The 20,767-nt window shown below is 33.9% G+C and overlaps 1 long non-coding RNA gene across 1 annotated transcript; it reads left to right on the forward strand.

Moving 5' to 3' along the window:
- The first annotated feature begins 10,254 nt into the window (after positions 1-10,254).
- LOC109119505 (uncharacterized) lies at positions 10,255-11,082 on the forward strand. Its single transcript, XR_002026706.2, has 2 exons — positions 10,255-10,489; positions 10,830-11,082. It is a non-coding gene; the product is annotated as an uncharacterized lncRNA (long non-coding RNA).
- The last annotated feature ends 9,685 nt before the right edge of the window (positions 11,083-20,767 follow it).

Raw genomic sequence — 20,767 nt, forward strand, 5'->3', positions numbered from 1 at the left:
AATCAGAGAGTGGAGGTTTTATCCCGGGGGGGAGATGGTGTACTTTGCTACCACTGTAGATTATGTATTCCTGATACAGGTGAGTTGAGATAGCATATTCTTGTAGAAGCCCATAACTCTACATATTTTATTCACTAAGGTGTCGCTAAGATGTACCGTGATCTGCGGGAAAATTATTGGTGGAATGGCATGAATAGGGATATAGCATATTTTGTGAGTGAGTGCCAACAAGTTAAGGTAAAACATCAGAAACCAAGGGGTATGAATCAAGAGGTCGACATTACTACTTGGAACTGGGAAGTGATCAATATATATTTCATCACAGGGTTACCTCAAACTCGCAAACACATGACTCCATCTTGGTGATAGTTGACAAGATGACTAAGTCTTCTCGCTTTTAGGGGATCAAGACTACAGATTAGGCAAAGGACTAAGCCAAGCATTACATAAATAAAATTGTGAGGTTGCATGGGTTTCCTTTGTCTATCATCTGAGATATAGGTCCTCGGCCATCTTATCTGCAAGGGTGGCTTCCTCCGTTTCTGGTTTGCATGTCTTTCATTCTGAATTGCCTCCTTTGACTCGTGACTTTACCTCTTATTTCTGGAAGTCATTTCAGAAGGGTCTTGGTACTCAGGTTAACCTTAGCACAATATTTCATCCGCAAACGGATGGACTAGAGGAGCGTACCATTCAAATCCTAGAGGATATGTTGAGAGCTTGTGTGATCAAATTTCAATGGTAGTTAGGATGATCACCTTCCTCTTATTGAGTTCGACTACAACAATACCTACCATAAAAGCATTCAGATGACCTTTTATGAGGCACTGTATGGGTGTAGATGTAGATCTCTCGTTGGTTGATCTGAATTTGGTGAGGCAGTCAGATTCAGTCTTTTATGCTATGGAGAAAGTGAAACTCATTCGAGATATACTTAGGACAACCCAGATTCGTCATAAATCTTATGGAGATGTTAGGAGAAGGGTACTAGAGTTCCAAGTTGATGATTGGGTTTTCTTGAAAGTGTCACCTATGAAAGGGGTAATGAGATTAACAACAAAAGGAAGCTCAGTACTACATATATAGGCCCGCACAAGATCTTGAAAAGGGTTTTCAAGGTGGTATATGAGTTGGAATTTCCATCAAAACTAGCAGCAGTGCATCCAGTCTTCCACATCTCGCTCTTGAAGAAGTGTGTGGGTATCCCAGCCTTTGTAGTGTCATTAGAGAGTATGGATTTGAAAGATAGTCTTTCTTATGAGGATGTACTAGTTGAGATTCTTGAACGTTAGGTTAAAAGGTTTAGAAACAAAGAAGTCGCTTCAATCAAGGTTCTGTGGAGGAGTCAGGTCGTAAAGAGAGCTACTTGGGAAGCAGAAGCACCAATGAAAGCCAAATATCCTTACCTTTTTCCTTCTGATTCCACTTCAGCTTGAGGTAATAGTTCCTCTTTAGTTTTTTAGTTATTCAGGCATATATTAAGCCTTAGAATCATGTTCCCTTAGATTGTACTTGCATTTCAGCGTATTTAAATGTACTTGGAACTCAGTTCAGTCAGAAATTTAGTCCTCCATGTTTAGTTGTAGGGATTGCAGCTCTCTCTCTCTCTCTCTCTCTCTTTCAACTAGTTTAGTCTTCATTGAGGATGAGTTCTCTCAAGGGGGAGATAGTGTAACACCCTGTATCCAAAACAGACCAAAAATCAGCTTTTAAGAAATCTAAAGGTGCAATCGATGGACACTATCTACGGACCGTAGTCATATCTACGGCCAGTACTGCACATCCGTCATTGTCAGAGAAACTCTCCCGAAACTCAGCCTAGATAAATCGACTAATGTTGATCCATGGACAGACCTAAGGTCCGTAAGTGATACTACGGTCTGTGGTCTGAGTTCGTGGATAAAGACTCAAGTTACCCAGCCTCTGACATAAACTATAGATGACCAGCACAGACGGTCGTTCGATCTACGGTCCGTCGGTCTGACCGTAGGTTAAAGTTAGCAGTCAGTTAGGGAGGAAATATTGTTGGGTCAATTTCAAATGGTCATAACTCTTAGCACAAAATGAATTAGGTGTTTTATGACCTATAAAATGATAGATAATTGAATTATCTTTCCGTAGAAACCGAGTTTGCTAAATCAAACCTCCGAGTAAAATGTTGTGCCCATTTTAGTAAAGGCCTATTGAGCAGACCCAAACTACGGATCCAAATGACAGACTGTCGATTGAACGATAGCCCGTCAGTCCAGGTCCTCGTTTGGTCCAACAACAGAATTTCCAGGGGTCTATTAGTCTTTTTCTAGTTCGTTTAACCCCTAAGATACGTCATTTTAGTCCTAAATCATCATATTTTAGTCAATTTAAGCCTAGAAAAGCCTAGAAACATAAAAAGAACTTATCTAAGTCAAAATCATTAATAAAAACTTAAGAAAATTAGAAGCAAGAAAGGGGGAAAAGGTCAAGAACCCTTGTTCAAGAATGCAACAAGGTTCAATCAGTTCCAACATTGAAATCTAAGTATTTCTCCATGGTTTTCATCGTTAGGTATGTGGGATTTCACTAGTGGGTACTTTTCACCCATTAGGTCCCTAGTTTTCAGTCAGTTTTTTATTCTCTTATCATGGATAGACCTAGGGTTTCTATAATTACAACATATCATCACGAATTACTTAGATATATGTTCCAAATAACATTGTAAACATATTCTTCAGTTTATCGCATGAATTTAGAACCCTAGATTTGTATTTCTTTTGTTATTGAATTGCACATGCTAGGTCATATATTTCAGTTTCTTCAGATATACATGTCTTAGTTATTAATGCATAATTATCAGATATATTGTTGCATTCTCAGTTTGCATTTTCAGTTTTGAGCTATTTCAGTATTTATAAAAATTCGGTCATAATGTCTTAATCACTCCTTTACAATATCGGTCATAATATCGGACTAGGGCTCAGCATACCTAAATAGTCCAAGAACTACTAGCTAGGTGGGTTTTAAGTCCCCTCTTTGGGCATCAGCTTAGTGATCACGCCAGCATGTCTTTAAGCCTCTAGCATGGTATATTGGGTCTTCTTGATGGGACGTATAATTCGAACTCCACATTTAGGTCATCGGTTTTATTATTGATTATTAGTAGCTCCCATAGTTCAGTTTGACTCTACTGCATTAACCATATTTACAATTAAGTTAGTATTCAGTGTCACCATGTCATAAATTTGGTCAATGAATCAAGTTAGCTCAAAATTCGTATATCATGATCAGATTACTATACTTGCTTTTGTGCTTGTTCACTTATGTTTAATTTCAGTCTTATTCTATCCTGCATGCTCAGTACCTTTCATGTATTGATGAATACGTGCCTACATCTTCTCATGATGTAGATTAAGTTTCTCAACATCCAGATCATGCTTAGGTCAATTTTTTTATCTTTAGTTCAGCATAATCAGTGGTGAGTCCTCATTTTTTTAGGACAATATTAATGAGTTATTTCTAGTATTTAGTCCTTTAGTTTCAGTATTTTTGCTAGACTTAGATACGGCCTATCCCTGCGTCAGTTAGAGGCTATTTTTCAGGCATAGTTAGTTTCAGCTTAGTTCTGAGTTGATATTTTCTTTGTATCAAATTCATAAGTTTTCATATATCTCAGTTTTAACATATGGGTATTCCCCATCTTTTCATCTTAATTATGATTTAGCTTCCACATGAGTTCATTATCTTTATTATGCTCATGACCATGCCAGCAGGGTTAGCTTTAGATCACTTGTGGTACTAGGTCCTGTGTCCGCGTCTCAAGGGTAGCTCGAGGCGTGATAGCAACAATCCTCCTACACCTATTATTGGCAACAACATTCCATTTTATTCTCAATCATCACGTGTGAATAATGTTCGAGATGATTAAACCAGTTTTTGTAAGGGAATGACCTTCAAAAACAAGGAAGAACTAGCAAATTCACTTAAGATTGCATGATTGAGAAAAAAAGATTTTAGACTGAAAAAATGTGATCAATTCTCGTAATTTGTTTTCTTTATAATGTTTATATCAAGAGTGTAGTTGGTGTATGAGGTCTGTGAAATTTACAAGTAATGATTGGTTTGTCACTAGAATCTATGAAAAGTACCATACGTGTGGTTTAGAGCATCTTAGAAGCCATAATCTTCATGTCACAGAAAAATTCATAGTAAGTACTTTGAAAATAGTTTCCCAGTGGTAAAGGGTCATCCACAAGACATAAGTCAAAATCAACTCCGCACAGAATTAGGTTGCAATGTAAGATATTAGAAGATTTATAAGGTCATGGAGCATGCTAAGTCTAATGTTTGGGGAACACACAAGCACAACTATTTAGTATTTAATGCATACCATTATATGCTTAAAGTTGCAAATCTAGGAAGCAAGACGGCATTGTATAAAGGAGTTTTGTTATCGGCAGTGGTACAAGATGCCGAGAATCATATATTTCTAGTGACTTTCGGTAATGTGGACAAGGAATATGATGCCTCATATAAATATTTTTTTTTTCCAAATATGAGAAGTTTTGTAGATGATACTGATAAGTTTTGAATTATTTATGATAGGCATCCAAGTATTCAAAAGATGGTTTCGGCTATCTACCGTGCATCTCATTATGATTGTTTCATGAGACACCTTGGGAAAAATATTCGAAATAACTTTCACAATTAAAAGATAGTGCCTCATTTTTATAAGGCAGCAAGGAGGTATGATAGATCTAAGTTCAACGACCATTTCAATCAAATAAGAGATTTGGTACCAAAGGTGGCTGAAACTCTTGAACGTATTGGACTTCACACATGGAGCAAGGCAGTTTGCTCGAGAAATAAGTATGTTATTGTCTATACCATCTTTTTGATTTTATTGTAATTTTATGCATTTTATTTTATTTTTAATACTTTGTTGTGTAGATATAATATTATGACGTCAAACATCACAGAGTCGGTGAATTCTATGTTTGATGTTGAAAGAGAATCTTTCATAGTCGCTCTTTTAGTTAACCATAGGCGTATGAAACTGGTGAACTATACAATATATTTGTTCCTTAAATTGAAAAAGACATATCAAATTATGTCAACGTGGGCAACAAGTTGTTGTCTTATCAAATTACTAACTGCAAGTTCAGTATCACTAGTCATGGTGATGTTGCTATGGTGGATCAACAAAGAAGAACTTGTACTTATAGAATTTTTCACTTGGACAAAATACCCTGTCCACATGACATGGCAGCGCTTCGATCCCAATATGGCATCGATTTTGGAAATAAGATTTATGAGTACTCCTCTCCTAATTATTCAATGAAAAAAATACATTGTAACACCCTCTATTAAAGACAGACCTGAAATCAGCTTTCTATAAATCTGCAGGTGCAATCGACAGTTACCATCGACGGACCCGTAGTCTGATCTACGGCCCATACTATACATCCATCATTTTCCACTGAAGCTCCCCCAAGACTCAGCCTAGAAAATCGAGTAAGTGTCGATTCATAAACTTACATACGGTCTATAAGTCAGAATACGGTCGGTCGTTTGTGTCCGCAGATTGATACTCAAGTTACCTAGCCTCTAACATGAACTACGGATGGCCAGTACGGACTGTCATTTAATCTACAGTTTGTAGGTCTGATCGTAGGTGAGGTAAGCAGTTAGTTAGGGGGAATTAGCTGCTAGGGTCAACTTCAAATAGTCATAAATTTTATCACAAAATCAATTAGGTGCTCCATTACCAATTATATAACAGATAATTGAATTAATCTTTCCATAGCCACCTAGTTTGCTAAAATATAACCTCTGAGTAAAAAGTTATACCTATTTTAGTGAAAGCCTGTCGAGCAGGCCCAAACAACGGACCTCAATTGCACGACGGCCTGTCAGTCCAGATCGTCAATTGGTCTGACTGCAAAAATTTTAGGGGTATTTTGGTCTTTTCCTAGTTCGTTTAACCTCTAAGATACGTCATTTAAGCGCTAAATTATGAGATTTTAATCAGTTCAATCCTAGAAATATTACAAGAACTTACCTAAGTCAAAATCATAAATCAAAACTTAGAAAATTAGAAGCAATAGAGGATAAAAAGGTTAATAACCCTAGTTTTAGAACACAACAAGGTTCCAACAGTTCCAGCCCCCAAATCTAAAGATTTTGTCTATGGATATCATCACTAGGTATGTGGGATTTCACTAGTAGGTTCCTTTCACCCATTAGATCCCTAGTTTTCAGCAGATTCTCGATTCCCTTATTATGATTAGACCTAGGGTTTCTAGAACTTCAATAGAATATCATGAATTAGTTAGTTATATGTTCCAAGTCAGATTACCATGTTATTACCTAGATTATTGCATAATTTCATAACCCTAGCTATGTATTTCTTTAATTCCTTAATTACACATATTAGGTCAGATATTTCAGTTATTCTGTTATACATCCCTTAGTTATTAATGCATCATTATCAGATTAATTGATGCATTCTCGGTTCACATGTTCACTTTTGAGGTATCCAGTATTTACAGAAATTTAGTGATAATGTGTTAATCACTTAATTCATTAGGATTAGCAAAGTACCGAGTTGTACTAGGGTTCAGCGTACCCAATCAGTCGCAAAACTACTAGTAAAGTAGGTTGTTAGTCCCCTCTGTGGGCATCAGTTTAGGGAGCACGCCAGCATGCCTTTAAACCTTTAGCAGGGTATATTGGATCCTCTCGATTGAGCGTATATATCAAACTCCACATTTAGCTCGTGTGATTTCATTATCGGTTATTAGCAGCTCACATAGTTCAATCAGAATTTATTGCATTTGCAATATTTACAGTTCGGTTAGTATTCAGTCTCAGCATGTTATAAATTTGGTCATTTCATCTAGTTAGCTAAGAATTCAGTATATCATGTTCAGATTATATCATTGCTTTATTTCTTATTTAGTTATGTATTATTTCAGCTTAATTCTATCATGCATGCTATGTACCTTTCCAGTATTGACGCATACGTGCACGACATCTTCACGTTATGTAGGTTCAAGTTCTCAGTATTCAGATCACGCTTAGATCGATTCTAATCTCCAGTTTAGCAGAATCAGTGATAAGTCCTCATTCTCCGAGGACAATAGTCATGAATTCATTTCATAATTTTAGTCCTTTAGTTTCAGTTTTTGCTAGACTTAGTTGGGGCCTGTCCCAGCATTTCTAGTCAGTTAGAGGCTATTTCTAGACATATTTAGTTTAAACTTAGTATTGAGTTGATATGTTTTGTATTAAATTCATCAGTTTTCAAATATTTCATTTATAGTATATAGGTGTTCCCTATCTTTTCATTTTAATTATGATTTAGATTCTGCATCAGTTTATTATCTTTAGTATGCTCATGATCATGCCAGCAGGGTTAGCTTGGGATCACTTGTGGTCATGGGTCCTATGTCCACGTCTTGGGGGTAGCTTGGGGCGTGACATACATAATGACATTGTGAGAAAATTCACCCGGTACCACCTAAAGATTATTGGATTTTCTTTGGATATCATAGAGAGAGAAATACCTCCTCCATATGTTGATCCAAGCAAACCAGGAAAAAAGAGATATAAGAGATGACATGGAGTTGGTGAATTATTTCCAACAAGAATAAAGAAGTTTTTTTGTATGTAGGGACTCTGACCACAAAAGAACTACATGCTCAAATTGAAATGCTCCATAAGTGTTGTTGAAATTAAATGAATGTTGTTTTATATTTGAGGATGATGTTCCCAGGCATTTTTATCTTAATTTGAATCAACTTCGTTTATTTTATGTTATTTATATAAAATGTATGATTTATTTAAATATGTGTTGCTACTTACAACAGAATATTGCATATGTTCCAACATATTTCAATTATTTGTTACATTTTACATCAGAATATTGTATATGTTCCAACATATATCAATTATGTGTTAGAAATACCACAGAATAACGCATTCTTTCAACATATATTAATTATGTGTTAGATCTTACAATATAATATTGCATATGTTCCAACATATGTCAATTATGTGTTACAAGTACCACAGAAAACGAATCTTTTAAAAAATAATTAGGTCTAAGGTGTGTGAACAATCAATCAATCATATCATCAATGTCATTGGAAAAATTTTTACGAAAAAAACTTAATTATGACACTTCAAATTTACTATTCTTTCAAAAAAAATACTTGCATTTGAAAAGTCAGAAGTTGTCTCTTCTCTTTTGTTCTCTTCTCTCCTATCTTCTTCTCTTTATCATCAAAGTTGCAACTTTTCAAATTTCATTATCTAAGAAGAACACAACTAGGTCCTTTATTTCAATTTTATCCCACACAGAAAGGAAGAATATGAATAAGAAATCTTCAAAAATATATGACTATGAGTAAAGAACTTCATCGAATCCTTTACGAGGGAACTATTAATTGATACCATTGAAAGGATTGCTTTCTACTCCCTACCAGATTTAATGAGTGTTAAATTAAAGTATGTATGTATGAATCAATTTTCGCTCTTTAAGTTGATTCCTAACCATTGATTTGATTTCTCAGTTCTAGGGTCCTCAATCAGGTCGTTAATGAACCTTATGTATATCAGAAGGTAACATTGGTCAACTTTCTTTATCGTACATGGTTGATTGCTTAAGAAACCATTTCATTCCTGGAAATGTGCAGAGCATTAGAGAATTTAGAAGTCTTATACAGAAAAGGAATGATAATTTTAATTTTGTTTCGACTATATTCATGTTTTTATCAATGTATTTTGCATTTGAAATGTGTTATTTCTTATTTAGTATGATTTTTTCAACTGTAACAATCCAACTGCATAGAGAATGATTAATGAAGTAGCAGAAGGTGGACACAGTGGTGAATCCTATGTTCTTGCCATAATTTCAATCTTCATTGGTGGTGAATCCATGAGATAATGCTTAATGTTCATTTCCAACATTAGAAAAATCGAGCCACTAAATGTCAGAAGATGTCGACATCATTTGTGAAATATTTTAGGTGGAATGTGGGTGTCAGGACCTCATTTGTTGTAATGACCAAGTAAATCAATATGATAGTTATATAATACCCTTGTAAATCGTTGTTCCAAGTGTTGTAGAATATTTTTATTGCTTAGTTATTGTCTGGAGTACTAAAATTTGGTCCAAGTTGATATTTTCATTTATAAATTACTCAATTTATCGATTAGCCCATCTTTGAAGAGTCATATGTGGCAACATATACAAGTTTTGTTGGATAAATTGCAACAGACTTGTCATATGTGGAAACATATGCTTATTCTAAAATATCACCTGATTGATCATGTAATGTAACGACGGATCATTCTAGAATACTCCACTCACATACAATTCACTCAGTCTCACTCATTATAAAAGAGTTAATCACGGGTACTTTAATTCACAAAAAAAAGGATCTTGGTTTTTTATTTTCCTTCTTTTATTTTTTCTCCTCTCCTCCTATCACTGTAAAAGAAGATGTTACCACCTTGGAGAAATTCAAGTCTACGCATGCTCTTGTTTTGGGTAATCAGCGTAACTACGTTGTTCTTCAAGTGTGTTCTCAGTGCGTGGGTGATTTGTCTGTTTTTCTCGGATCTTGTCTACTGGAGGGTAGCTTCATCATTTGGCAAGTCTTCTTACTTTATATATAACATCGTGTTTATGTTTATGTTTATGTTTAATGTTTCCCTTGTTATGGGGTAGCTAACTATGGTTGTTTATATTTCTGTAGGTGGTCGTGTGACAGAGTGCATGGGTAGATCTGATAAACCACCCTATAAGAACGAATGGTGATGCCCCTCCAGGTTTAATCGCTCAATCTTGAATCTGGATCCTCTAATCAAGTCCTTTTTTGCTGGCTAAAGCACTAGTATAGGGCTAGAGCATTTCAAATGTATTTTTTTTGTTGGATTTAGCACCTTGTAAATGTGGATAAGTAGCCTAGGATAGCCTTTCATGTCACTATATCAACTAGTTATTTCAATGGCATGTTATGTTTATGGATATGTGTTTGAATTCCTCTCTATTAATGGTGATACTACTTGCATGTACACATGATTGGCATATGTTACAACAACTTTAAAGTGTAAGCACTTTATTAAAGTCATAAACAATTCCAACCTCTAAAATTGGCCCAACAGTCCAAAGGCAAAACCTTAAAAACGTAAGTACATTATTTCGTTTCTAGAAGGGATACATATAAATTAAGGTTTTCATTTCATTTTCTTACTCGCCTCTTAGGTCTCACCTCTTATCTTTCTCTCTCTCTCTCCTCATCTGCACTTCAATCTATTCGCATGGATCTCCGGAGTGCATGGGATGCAATTATGTTATTTTATTTCATCAATATTTTTTCGGTCAATCTTTTCTGTTCTTTATTTTTTAACACACAACTATTTGATCAACCTTTGGTTAAACCAAATCTCAAACACTGACATTATTACCAAATCAATGAAATCATTAATTTTGCAATATAATGGTTAGGTAAGTCTTTAAAATATAGATCAGTATTACTTTAGATCTAATGAATGGGTTTTGTTTCTTTTTGTTGCTTTTGATATAATGTCAAATGCAATATTGAATCGAATTTGTAATGATGAAAGTGATCCCATGTTGGGTGTAAAAATCTATTGCAAACATGGTGACTTACTTTCAATGAAAAGTTCATGGTCGAAGGACAATCCAGGTCGAAGATTTTGATCTTGTCCACGCTATCGTGTACGGACATTTCTACATCTTAGTCTGGAGACTTCTCTTTATTTTCTTTTATTATTTAAATTTATTTGTGATATGTATTTTAAGAGAATGCATGCAACTTTTTTAGATGGAGGAATTATGAAGATGTTGATATACGATCCAAGTTCTGTATTCTGACATTGGCGAACAAAATTAAGGAGTTGGAAACTGATGACGAAAGTTATATTAAAAGAAATAACAAATGGGTGATGATGATGAAGAAGAAGAACACCAAATGTTGTAACAACTAGAAGCTAATCTTCGTGTTGTTTGTTGTGATTTTTTTCTGTTTTTTAAGCATTACAAAGAAAATATTATTAAGAATGGAAAATTTTTATGTAGTTGAGTACAACAATTAAAATTATCATAGTTGTGGAAATAAATAAATGTAGTTTTGCACTCCAAGTCCGGCATTTTTACTTGTTCTTAACATAACATATGAGTTAAATATCGCAACATATGAGTCAAATGTTGCTACATATCACACATCTTTAGTAACATGTGACCAGAAATGTTACTACATATGATCCATGTTTGCTACATATAAGACATATGTTGCTACAGGTGACTTATTTCTTACTACTAATGCCTCAAATATTGCAACATATCACCCTTATGTAGTAGACCATTTGAAGCAGATGTTGCTACATATGAGACATATGTTGTTGCAGATGAATAATCTGGTGCTGCAGATGCCTCAAACATGTTGCAACATATCACCCTTATATAGCAACTTTGACCATTTGAGGCATACGTTCCTTCATATGAGACATATGTTGCTAGGGATGACCCATATATTGCTACATATGTTTCTACAGATGATCCATATGTTGCTACATCTGAGACATATATTGCTAAAGATGACCCTTATGTTGCTACATATGAGACATATGTTGCTACAAATGACCCTTATGTCACTATATATGAGACATATGTTTCTACATATGATCCTTATGTAACTACATTTGATTAAGTACTTGCTCTCAATATAATATCACATACTATATACTTGATCAGAATTTAAGATAAAATAACATAAGTGATAAAATAAAACATTGTCTTTAATTACAAACACATCATTGTCAAAGCTTAAATCTCCTGATACTATCTCACAGCCCAAACCCATTGCATTCGATCAACTGCATTGTCACACAACATGGTTTGGGGAGGTTGAATTGTTGTCCTGGTAATCAAATGATCCAATAAAAAATGCATGTCCTATTGTGCACGCAAATCCTTCATTCTCGTCAATCTCAACACTTTATTTTTTTCATCTATAGCCACACGCTTATAGGCATTTACCTTTTTGAACTCTAACACCTCCTCTTCTACGGTCATTGTCCATTCTCCAAAGATCTTCATCTTCATATTTTGTATTGTCTTGGTAAAAGAAATTTTCCTCCCGTGTCCTGTGAAGTATATAGATGTTGAACATTCTTTTATGGAATTCCCTTGAACCCCCTCTTGTTTTTAAAATCATTGACAGCCTAAATCGGTGTTTGAAGATACATGATAGAGTCTTCGTCTTGTTTCTTTCACTTCTCACCGAGAAAGCTAGAGCATCTTCTATAAGAGGTATCCCCTTGGTTTTGTCCACCAGCAAGACCAATATCACCACCAACATCAACACTAGCACGAACATCAATACCACTACCAACATCAACCCCATCAAAAATACTAAGTCATTATCAACTCCGTCTCTTTTGATGGTTCTTGCTTTAACCAATTCCATTTTAACTATATCCACGACATGAGAAAATAAGAATTCCACCAACCCTAGAGTAATTAGATATGGAATTTTTAATTCATTTTCTGTAGAGACAATCCATGGGTGCACAACCTAAAATTATAAAAATAAGTCATCTATAGGAATATTTGGAACAGTTCTGTCACATGTTGCAACATATGCATCATCTGTAGCAACATTTGGGCCATATGTAATTACAAATGGGTCAAATGTTGCTACAGATGATGCATCTATTGTGACATATGGGCCATCTGCAACACCAGATGACCCATCTGTACAACAATTGATATATATGACAATTTTATATTTTTAATATAACAGCTTCAACTTACTGCATCATGAGGAGGGTCAAAGAGATCTGGAGGAATTTTGACATTTTTTTCTCTGAACCAATATCCTTGGAGATGAGGTCTGTTCATCTCCAGTTACTTGATGGGTCAAACGAGGAATAACATCAAATGCCTAAGCCTATAAAATGGAATAAAAGTCACAAATCAAATGTTGAATTATTCAATAAAATATAAAAAGATTAAGAACATTTATATTTACCATGAAAGCCCATGGAAAGACAAAATAAGTTATTAGTCTTTGGTCCTAATGGTTTCAACAAGTATTTGACAATTAATTCTAAGTTGTCATGACCCCAATGATAGTCTTTGAAAGCCTCAATATCCTGAGATAAATTCACCTATTTGATCGATATGTTGTTACCATCTTTGGCCAAAAGTACATTATGTACAAACCAAAGTTAGCAGAATGAATCTCTATGCTTCTTTGATGTATCCTCGTCATTCAACAAAAATATTAAATCGGGATTCTTGAAGTTTGTGCCAACAAGGGACACCAAGTCCTTCCCCACAATTTGGTTGTCTTGTTTCTTTTTTTTCTCATTTCTTTCATCTCTGTGGTTTTTTTACTATGAATTCTAGGATTGGCTCATAAGGAGGATAGCTTTTTCCCTATGAAACAATGGAAAACTCTCTTCTGCCAAAGGAGAGTGACGTGTCACAATAATTAATCAAAATTTCATCCTTTTGTTAAGGATTTCAAAAAATCACCTTCTTTTCAGAAGTTCATTGACCATGGTCATTTGAAAACGTGCATTATTTTTCTCTGGAAAATCAAAAAAATAACCAAACCAACTATTCCTAAAAGAAATCCAAACCCAAATTTTTTAGCATGATCCTGAAGGTGTCGAAATTTCTTCCCATGGCTGACATGATAATGTTATCACCAGTATCATTAGGCTGCAAATGCATAGGGAAAGTGTCTACATTGATAGTTTTGATCCCATCATCATCCTCGACTTCATTTTGTTTTCCTTTATCTTCATCAACTTCATTTATATTTTCTTATTACTCCTCAACCACTTCTTTATTTTTTTTCTTCTTCTTCCTCAAATTCTTCTCTATTCTTTCCTTCTTCTTCAACTTCTTTTTGTCTTGCCTCTTCTTCCTCAACTACTTCTCTATTTTTTCCTGCTTCCACAATTGCTTCTCTATTTTTTCCTTCTTCTTTCTCAACTCTTTTTGTTTTCCTTTATCTTCTTGAACTTCTTTTTAATATTCATTCTCTTCCTCAACTTCTTTTTTTTCCTTGTTCTTCCTTAATGTCTTCGACTCTTTCTCCATAATCACCAACTTTATTTTTCTATTTTTCTCTTTCTTCATATCCTTTTTGAGAAAATTCTGGTTCTACTTAAGAAGAAGAATCTGCTTCAGATGCAAGTTCTTCTTTCATTCTTCTTCCTAGAAGTTTTCATCCTAGGCTTCTTCTGAATCTTTGTGTCAGTTAGATCAATTTTAATTTTGAGATGAGCCAAAATATTTGTATCTGCAACCACAAAATTAAATATTTCTTAACAAAAATAACAATAACATAACAAGACAACACACAACACAATACACAACAACACAAACAAAAAATACGATTCAATACCACACATGAACCAACAAAAAAAACACAAAACCCTCCCTAAACTAGAACCAACAAACTAAAAATTAAGCTTTTTGAAATTAGATTATATTTCAAAAAGAATAACTATCCAACTAAAAAAGTGATAAAACCACTAAAATGTCCTAATTTGATGCCAGCAAGTATTTCAAATCGTAATTAAAATTTACCTGAGAAGATATCAACAATAAGCTAGAAATGATGAGGGTACGACGCCTTGTTGTAGAAGAGGATCACAATCGATAACCACTAATGTTGTAGAAAATATTGCAACAACAATATTGGTCTGTGAAGAAATAATGGAAAGAGAGAAAGGAAAGAAGAAAAAAGAAAAAAGAAAATGGATATTAGTAAAATAAATTTAATTTGGAATATGAAACGTCCTTTTATATGGGAGAGAGACTAGAAAAATGATGGGAAGATTGTTTTAAACCTTTATTGATTTTGATAATTCAAAGTGTGACATATGTTCTCACATATATATTTTTTGTTGGGGGCTTATATCTTTTTTTGGTGACATATGTTACAATATAATATTGTCACATATCTCCTTTCTGTGACATATGTTACCATACATCTTATTTTTGTGACATATGTCGCCACATGTATCCTTTCTGTTGATGCACATGCAGATAATTCTGTGGTATTTTTTACAATAGAAATTATATATGTTGCCACGGTCACCATATTTCTTCCTTCCATCATAATAGAAATTTATTCCAACAAAATAAAAATAATAATAATCATTTATATTAATATTATCAACAAAAATTAAGACTTAACCAATTGTTTTTTACAACTTATCAACAAAAAGATAATCCACAATGGTATACATAACCATCAATCTAATCAATGGTGGTAACCACTCGAACTTCGATTTTTTAGGTCTAGGCCTCTGTGGGTCTTCATTGTAACTAACATAGTAATTTTGAGCCTTTTTAAAATCCCATAATTCTATAGGAGTGAAGAATATCTCATATGAAGTGTTTCAGAACTAATTCCACAAGATGGTACTTGTATTCCATCACACGAAAATGTAACACTTTGAAAATCCAAGGCGTGTCGTAAAGCCTAAAATAGGTTTCATGAGGTCTAATTACTGTTTTTAAGTCTATTTTTATGAATTTAGGTCATTTAGGATGTTTAAGAATCAAAACGTCCAAGAACGTCCATGACGTTTGAAAGTTGGTTCAAAGAGGTACTAGCGTGCCTTAGCCTATTTGACTAGCTTTTAGGAGTTGGAACTAGGTGTTTGAGTTGTTTCATGGTCGAAACCTCCGGGTAAGACTCCCCAAGGACCAACCAAGGGCCTCTTGAGGAGGACCCTTGAAGTTTGAAGCAACATTGCATGCGCAGTGGTTTAGGAGTTAGTTATGGATTAAGGGGAGACTAATTAACTAACTTAAACTCCCATATAAAGGCCCCAACCCCAATTAACCTAATTACAACTCTCAAATACAAATTCTCTTCCTTCTCTCTTCTTTCTCTCTCTACTTGAACTCATCATTGAAGACTAGCAAGGACAAGGGTTTGGGGGGATGGAAAGGGGAGAATTCACCAATATAATTGTCATAAAACATTACGTTATGGGATATAATTCACCTTTGAGACTCTTTCCTCAGAGGGTTCCTTCAAAATGGATTTTGAAAGTTGAGTTTTTTTTTTTTGGGTTTCATCCAATTACGAAATTGAAGATATGGATTGAGTTTTTAATGGTTTTTTTAGGTCATATTGAGTAGATAAACATGTATTTTAACTTGATTGTGATAATTGCTTATGTTTTGGTATAAATTAAAGAACATGATCCTCAACCCCTAACCCTAGATTGGATCTTGACCTATATTGTATCGTGATCATTTAATTGACTTGGTTAATGATTAGATTATAATCCTATGGTGTTATTATGAATAAATTAAGATGAATTATATGCCTATCATGATAGTTATTGAGATGTGGTTTAGGTTATGAAGTACATTGTGAAATTGGCCTATGTATCTTGTCTTAAGTTATGATCTAGTGTTAAATTGTGTTATAGAGATGCAATTGGCCTTGTTATCTTATTGGTTATCATTGTGTGATGATGTTACTCCTCTAATTGGGTTGAGTTATGGGTCGATGGTAAGACCTTGATGATGTACTATAAGGAAGACTTGGTAAGTCTTGGAATCTCTATCTTTACTTCCAATTGTGATTAATTTGTTGTTAAGTCATGATGTTATATTGGAGTATGTATTATATCAGGATGATAGGATGGTATGATGTTGAATAGAAATTTCTTGATTATGTCGTGAGGTTTATTAAGGTGTATGTGATATAAGGATGGTGATAATTATCAATATGTCTTGATATGCTATGAAATGTTAATGTGTTAACCTCACTTATATGAATTGTGATGAAATGGATATACACATACAATTCTTATTGAGTTATTGATGATAATGATTATACAAGGGGTAGTCCCTATGACCTAAACTAAGCTATGATTGATAATTAAAGGCTTAAGGGCATTTCAATAAAGGGACTTAGCTTAGCACCGAGTGAACTTGACAATGGGAAGTGATGACTTCCCAAAAAGGAAGATTTGTCGTATAGTTCTATATGAGATGTTGACTTCCTAAAAAGGAATACTCCTCCAATGTATTCCCATGAGAGGAGGCCCCAACTACCAAGTGGTACCAAGATGGAATGTACTATCTCTTAGTTCTTGAACTATGTTGCCCCATATGAAGACTAGCTAGTGGATCCACCTAGAAAGTTATGTTTATGTTTGTTTATACTTTGGCCGGTAGACCATCTTCCATTGGTGTAAGGTTTTACAACACCGAAGTCCACACTTATCTCTTGTGATCTGTGTCGGTTAAGGAAAGTTTTCTCTAAATTAAAATAAAGTAATAAAGTATAAACTAACTAAGGTGAGTTGAGAGGTTTAACTTAACCTAGGTAGAGGTATGGGACTCTACCTATGCCTTGCACTAGGTGACCTTGATGGAAGCTTTAGGAAGTTGATAGTATTTATGCATATGATAATGATATATAAGGTAATAATCTGTGGATGCTACAATGTAAATAACCATATATGATGATGATTATCCTCTTGATATATGTAGTTGGATTATATTGTTAAAGTTGGACATTGGTTATGTTTTCTTGTTAAGTCTACTTGGTTGAGCAAGGTTATGGGGCTTTGTTTGGTCATTGCACTTGTTGACTTTTTAAGGATTCATGAGTAATTGTCTTGCTTTAAATGGTGTGATTCACCCTTAACCATATTTGTGAGGTTGTTCTTTGATGGTAGGGTTGTAGTAAATTATGAGTTCAAGTATGTTGGGATATATATTACTTGTTTGAGTTGGGAAGCATGTTTGGTTGATTGGTATGACTTGTTTGGTTATGCATGAGACTTTTAAACTTGAAAAATGGCATGTTTTGACTAAAAGTCCCTTTTTAGCATATTTTGACATTATATGTGCATATGGTCTCATATTTAGTACATGTGGAGTACTAACCCCATTTTTTTCCCTTTTTCCCAACATTTTAGATTTCGGTCGTTGAAGAGTTTGGAAGACGACATTGTTGAATGCTTGTATTCTTCATTTCAACCAAGTAGGTAGGTCCTCAACTTCCGAGGGCAATACCGCTATCTAGCATTTCGTACTTGTTATGAGTTTAAATACTCTTTCATTTCTTACCTTTTCAATTGAGTACTATACTTTTGTATGACCTATATGTGGTCTTGTTGGATTGATGTAAGGGCTATGCCCAAATTTGGTATATTCCAAATAGATGGTTATGAGATGAGACGACTTTTATGACTTTGGTATTTTCTATATAATAATGTACAATAAAAGTAGAAGGCTATGTAACCTTCCTATACGAAGGGTTTATGTATACTCGATAAGACTATATTATGTGTATATAGAGGTCTATGTAAACCTCCAAGTAGATGTAATAAAAAGTTTTAAATTTTTTCGCAATTTCAACCTATGATTGTAATGACATGAGATTAAGAGGCTAGTCTTAGTCCTTAAAAAGGACGACAACGCATTTTACGTTTAAAGGGTAAACATGGATGTGACAAAAAATCTCAGCGTATGCAACAACAAAAAGTCCACAATCTCTGTATGGTATATCATAAATTATAAAATATAATAACATCACATTTCGATAGTTGCAAGATAAAAAAATAATGTGATATTTACAGGCTACTGCTTGTTTGTTGGGCAATACTAGTAACATCTCTACTTCGAATGGATGAGATTTTTTGTTTCCTTGGTAAGATTCAATGCAACGATTTTCAAGAACCAACGAAACTCCCCATTACAATTTACAGGGACATAAACATTATTTGTCAGGTGCGAAGGCAGTCCACCAGGTATACGAAACCCTTTGGTAGTGCCAACGATTTCACTCTCATTTTTAGGAACAACACTAGCAATGTCAATGTATGTCTTGAAAAAACAATTAGTAATGATATATCAATATTTAGAATGACTATGTTGCTTCGACTTCTTTCGCAAATAGTATAAAATGACCTCCACATGTTGCATAGATGCATCAAACAAGTGCATTTTTGTATCAATTAATTTGTTTTTGGTCATGTCTCAATTAAAAGATAAAAGTGTGCCTGAATTTACCTTATCAGTCCTATACATATTGGGTTGATATATTACGTAGAACCAATTATTTTTCTTTGGAAATGTAACTACAAAATCAAGTTGTTTTAACTCAAGATTTGAGCAATTGGCTAAGTAGTGATCGTCTTTGTCTCTTCTGCAATTGTGTAATCATTATAAATAAATATTTAGTTGACAACAAGAAGAAATACTAACAATGATTGAAAGACTTTACTTTTTTGCATGATAAATGTAAATAACCTCATTTATCCATTTTCGAGAATGATGACATTAGTTCAGTTGTACCCTCTCTGTCAATGTTGAAACCTTCAAATGGATATTATTGCTTCACATCACAACATAGACTTTGACTTTCTTCTCTTTCTCTTTCTCTTGATATGTATCTATCTGCTTCTCATTTTGGTTCTCCTCCTTTGCCTTATTCTCCTTCTCCTTCTCATTCTTTTCCTTGTTCTCCTTCTCTTTCTTCTCACTGATTATAGATAGTGATTATAAAATATATTTTTCAACCTCCTACACTTTTAAGGTTGTGAAATCTTCTTCGATGTATGGTATCAATATTATAAGTCATTTTCTTACAAATATCAATGATTTTTTTAACACGATTGATAAAATAACCATGTTGATGCTCACATTCTTTGCATATACAAAAAGAGCAAGTGATATTAGAAGAGGAAGCAACACCAATAAAAGTTTGTGTTATTCTCATGGATGAAGCTTCTTGTATCATTTCATCTACAAGATGAATATAAAAAGTTTGAGAGTTTACAATTGATTATAAAATAATAACGGCTAGCAAATAATATCATATTGACATAGATGTACCTTCTGTTGTCACGAATGAATCTGCTTTGGCCACAGATAAATCTTCATGTGGCACAAATGATTCTTCAGTTACTACAGATGACCATTATGTTGCTCTAACACATAGGTGATATGTTCCAACATATCACAACTTTGTTAGAACATATGTCAACATATCACTAAAATGTATCAACATATGACACATCGTTCAAAAAAATAAAATATTTGTTGGACAACTGAATAAGACTATTTTTCTAAAATCATATGAACAAAATGGTCACAAATAGACAACAAAAGCAACAAAAAATGATTTTTCACTCAACGTTAACAATACATATACATTTTCTTGAAATTAGGGTTTTTTTTGGTTTGTTGATTTTCTTTCAAAAAATAAATAATAGGAACAATTACACCATTATTCAATTTTCACATATAGAACGATTTATTGATAATTAGCCCAAGAAAAAAAAACATAGTATTGTTCGAAAAATGTAAAATCATTCAAAAAATGACTTACCCATTTTAGGTAGAACACAATCTTCAGCTTAGAAAGAAAAGACAGTCACAACCGGAGATGAGGAGGAAGACAAGATAATGGGGGGAAATATTTATTTGGATATTTGGATTTTTGGATTTTTGAAAGAAGAAGAAGAAGAGAAGAGAGAACGTTGGGAGAAGAAAAATAGAAAATTCCATTTTTTGTTACTTTTAAAAAAAATTATAGTTTGGATAGAATTATAAAAGTTGATAAATGAAGTTTTTTTTTTTTTTTTATTTACTAAAAGATTAGAAAATTTTAAAAATGTTAATTTGGTCCCAAAAATGCTTATTACATTTTAAAATAGATTTGACGGTGCCTGGTCAAAAGGGTCACCAAAAACAAAAACT

This window comes from Solanum lycopersicum, chromosome 2 (assembly GCF_036512215.1).
Source record: "Solanum lycopersicum chromosome 2, SLM_r2.1".
NCBI classification, from domain to species: Eukaryota; Viridiplantae; Streptophyta; class Magnoliopsida; order Solanales; family Solanaceae; genus Solanum; species Solanum lycopersicum.